The sequence below is a fragment of the Sturnira hondurensis genome, unplaced genomic scaffold (genome assembly GCF_014824575.4).
Source record: "Sturnira hondurensis isolate 20B ecotype Veracruz unplaced genomic scaffold, ASM1482457v3 Scaffold0021354, whole genome shotgun sequence".
In the NCBI taxonomy this organism is placed as follows: domain Eukaryota; kingdom Metazoa; phylum Chordata; class Mammalia; order Chiroptera; family Phyllostomidae; genus Sturnira; species Sturnira hondurensis.
Window position 1 is genome coordinate 17,559,266 of NW_028093985.1, and position 4,961 is coordinate 17,564,226.

A 4,961-nucleotide genomic window follows, 5' to 3' on the forward strand; every position below is an offset into this window, starting at 1 on the left:
ATAAGCCCTATTCCTGTAAGATTACTTTATAGCAGAAAAAAATTTCTACAGAAGAAAGAGGAAAGGAACAAGACCAAGCAAACTACCTGATTGATAAATGATTCCTTGTCCCAGTGGGAAAAGTGAGAAAGGAAGAGGATGCAACAGTTTTTCCTTCATCATTATTTCCAGGGAGGGCAAATTCCCTCCTTCCTAAGGAAGAGTAAGGAAGAAAAAACATTTGGTGTTATTATTCACATTTTATAGACAAACCAACTGCAGTTTTGAAGTGTAACTTGCCCAAGTCATAGAGCTAGGAGGCAAAAGAGAATTCAGGATTTGCCACTATGTCACATGAGAAATTAACTTATTGGAGAGAATATCAACATAAGAAGAAGAGAAAATCAAGCACACCTGCCAGCATCCACAGCCTTTGTGTGTATTTTGGTATAGAGCCTTCTGCCTTTACATGATATGGCCTGTCTGAAAAACGACTCAACCCAGGTTATTACTGGGAAATTTCTGGGGGGAGTTGGAGGACAAGAGTAGGGAGGCAGGGTCCAGGGCTAGGAGAATAAAGCTAGTCAGTAGACCTGAAGACTCCTGAGACACACCGATCCTAACATCTGCCTGCCAGAAGTCAACCCTCACCTTGGCAGCCAGCAGCTGACTCCCTCCCCTGTCTCCTCCACCTGGTTGGCTGACTGAGGGCTCTCCCTTTCTCTGGCACCTGAAGTCAGAAAGCTGCCTCATCCATCATACTCCTTTCTGTTCCCACAGCCTCATACCTGTGCTCATGCTTGTTTGGTCACTCTTCTTCTGTTCCCCAGGCACCTAGTTGCTAGCAATTGCATGGTTTGGGACTGCTTCCTCATTTAGACATCTTGAATTGGAGGCTTCTTTTTGTAAAATGTCTACCTGGTTTCCAGCTCACTGTGTGCTGTGATCCTAATCATTTGTTGCTTCCCCAGATACTTCTAACACCTGGCTTTCAGAACTAGGACATTCCCATTCCAGCTTGCTGAAACCTCTCAAAACCAGGTTTCACCCAGAGTCTAACCCATTCTCACACCTGCCATTTATCCAGACTCTTTTCCAGACTTGGTTATCACAGTCCCAATGCCCACTCAACGTCCACAATCAGTAATTGCCAATGTTCCCAGGTTCAAACCAGTGTTTCCCACTTATATCAAAAAGCCTGCTTAGAAAATAAGGAACAAAGACATTTGCAAACTCATATATCTTATCATTTGTCCTTATTGAGAAGTGTCATCTATTGCCTGTCACCAGGAGTAGCAGTCAGAACATTTCTGCCCACCGAGCCTTGATTTCTGATTTGCCAAGGAAAACATATTGCAGTCAGGCACTGGATGGAATGACATTTTATTCACATAGATAGAGAGAGCAGGATCAGCTTCTGTAGTGGGCATCAGTTCCCCATGGCCAGTGGTCATTCCTGTCTGCCTCGGGCATGCACACCTCTTGTGCCACCGAATGTAGAACTGTGTCCCATCCCCACTGACAATAGATTATGGCTGTGGGGTTGATGGGGTTGGCCAAGTGCCATATGTCTCAAGCAAAACAAAAGAGCACGGATGAAGTCTGAAACAGCGAAAGATGTGCCCACGCAAGGTAATTAGTCCAGCACAGGCTGTGGGGACTCTTGATCTCTTGGTAAGGAAGGTTTCAGGCCCAAGGTCTACTCTCACGCACAGAGGAGACTGCCTTTCCCAACAGTTCTACTTCCAGTTGCTCCACTGAGAAATTGTATTATTTGTATTGAGTCTACAAAGGTGTTGTCATTCCTCTTCTTATAGCAATATAAATGTATCTTTGTGAATGAAATATTTTTATAATATATGGACTTAAAATATTTTTTCTGAATTTGTTTTCAGCACCAAATCTGTATGGTATAGGTTCTCTTAAACTTACCTGAGGCCATCACTTCCATTCTTCCTAGAAATAAACCATCAACTTGTCATGAGACCATAACCCAAGTGCCTGAGACTGTCACAGGATTATAAACACCACATGGAATAAATCTTAGTGGACAAAGTAGAATGATTACAATTAGAATGACTACATTAGAATCAAATCAATAATTAAGTTAAAATTACGGTTTTGGAAAATTAACTATAAAATGTCTTTGCCCTGGCTAGTGTGGCTCAGTTGGTTGGTGTGTCCTTGCATAAATGGAGAGGTGACAGGTTTGATCCAAGGTCAGGGCACGTGCCTGGGCTGCAGATTCATGCCCCGGTTCAGTCCCATGTGAGAGACAACTGACTGATGTTTCCCCTCACATCAATATTTCTCTCCCTCTTTCTCCCTCCCTTCCCCTCTCTCTGAAATCAATAAGCATGTCCTTGGGTGAGGATTTTTTCAAATGTACAAATCAGTGACCACACTGAGACCTTGACTAATATGTTTATAAGTTTTCTAGGAAGAATGTAAAGAATGGTTCTCTAAGCCCACGCTGTGGCTGCGTCCCTTGTGCCTTCTATAGAATTAAGAATTCCTCTGTTGGGCATTTCCAGCTACAAGTTAGTGCACATAAACTGCCCCTCTCTGGACATATTTCTGTCCTGGAAGCAAGAGCGACTGCACCACAGAATGTGAATACGAGCAGAGGAAGGGGTATAAGTTTAAATGCCTTCACTGTCCAAATGTTCAGATTCAGGTAGCTTTGGGATGTGTCCCAAAGATCTTAAAGAACTTGGGAAAAAATCATCAAATCCTTGGAATGCACCCTATTTTGAATTCAACTTTGAAATCACTTCTTGGAACTGCACAAAATAGGAGCATCTTTAAACTTGTTGCATACAATCCCATGTAATTAGGTAAGCACCAGATTCATTTAGCCTGTAGAAGACTAAAAGAATAATGTGATTTTACTGAGTAAGCACGTGGCTTACTAAAAGCTGAGTCCCTGAAACAGCACCTGCAGTATGACCATCTCCAGGGTCGAAATGTTAGCAAGGAGCTAAAACCACAAATTTCTGAAATCTAGCAGGAGGTTAATTTGTCCTCGGGTATTATCGAGTCAAGCTGAAGAATGACCTCAAGGGATATGTTTATCACGACCGCAGTTTCTTTTAACACACAGCACTCCCCACCCCACAAGAGACGGGCAGAGTGGACCTCTAGAAAATCATATGGCCTTCCTGGCCAGGAAAGGGGCCTTGTCCCATGATCTAACACCGACAGCACCATATTCATCCACATAGTAGGGACTGATATACAAAAGAGGCTTTTCTTTGTCAAAAAAAAAAATAGATTCACTTTTCTTGTTCCCTGTTCAAATGTGTGGGATTTTATAGCACAGCGCTAGACCAGCTCAATACCTGATTGAAGTAACCCAAGAGGAGGATACAGAGGGAAGGCTGAATTCAGAATGCTCTGTGAAAGTACATCTGTTTTATATGAGACACACAATCTGTCTCATTCCAACCTGTATTTCTGGGTCACTTGAGACATTTAAACTGCACTTATAATTAACAGCTATTTTTAAACAGCGAAAAAATAGAGCACTGGTAAGGTACAAAAGCATTAAAATTGCCCCAGTTTCGCTTTTCAATAGGACACACCATCGCAATATGCTTCAAGATCAAAGAGAGCTCAGAAAAAGAGAGAGTGAGAGAGAGAAAGAGAGAGACGGGCCGATCAGTGGGGATAAATTGGTCCCATTATGATGGTGTAAGAATAGGGTTCTTTCAATTGAAACAATTTAATAACCACATTCATTACATTGGTGTCCACTTGGTTTTATCTGAGCAGTTTTTGCATAACTGGGGAGCAAGTTCAATTGAGCTTATTCTCTAGAAATTAAGATGTGCAGGGTTTGACATTCTGAAATTAAGCACTAATAGTCGACCAAGCGGTTGCCTCGAGATTCCCCCTGGACGTAGCGAGATCTGCCTACCACTAATTATGTCAAATGCAAATGCATTCTCTAAAAGACCTGTGCCCCATTTTCATTAGCTCATTTTAAGGCAGTTAAGGTTAGTTAGGGTGATGATGGGATACCAGAGTCTCTTCTTTGGAATATATTCATAGAATCACTGCAAAGCACCACTTTCATAGCATAAGTACAGCACTGCCATCTGTAAACTTGTTTTTCCCTTAGCTATCAACAGAGGAAATCTTTCAGAACACTCTTCTAATAGTCTGTGAGATCAAGACAACCCAACAGAATCATGACAAACACTGGAAGTGCTGGTTTGACAAACAAGGGGATCATTGATTTAAAAAGAAAAAAGTCACTAATTTTCCAAGGTTGACTTCAGCTGTGGATAACCACATACTGGAAAAAGTGTTGGGTATTTTTTGCCAATCAGCTTTCCTGAGAGTGGTTACATTTGCCAGTTCTCAACAGCACTATGGAGCATAATGTGTCATTTGAAGTGTACTTTATCCTAAAGTGCTATTTTAAAAAGATATTAGGAATGAATGGAGCTGTAGAAATGCATACAGAAGAAACTCCGGGGTTTACATACAGTGTATTAGACATGCACAATCTATTCCTGTCTGCTACCCTCAGTAGGAGCTAAATCACGTAGAGGAACATTTAAAAGACATTTCCCAGGATACAGTAAATCCTTCTTTGTTTTCTTATTGCTGCCAAACAAGCGGAGAGTAAAGAATTTTTGGAACATACACTGGGTGGCAACTTTGCAATAGCCACACTTCTGCTTTCCTTCTTTCTTCTAGAAGACAAAGTGTAAAAACGAAGAAGTTGCCCTTACCTCTACGAAAGCTTTTAAATGATGGCTTTTCCAGGAGCAACTGCACTTCTCTCACTAGACCATTTCCCCAGATGGGATTTGCAATATAAAACCACCATAGATTGGCTTATTGAGGAAAGGAGATAGACTTGTACAAATCACTGGAAAGATAAATAAGCTATAGAGATCAATAAATAAAAGCCAGGCAGAGAAAAAAAATCAAACTCCAGCATTCCAGACCAATTAAGATGTTATTTACTG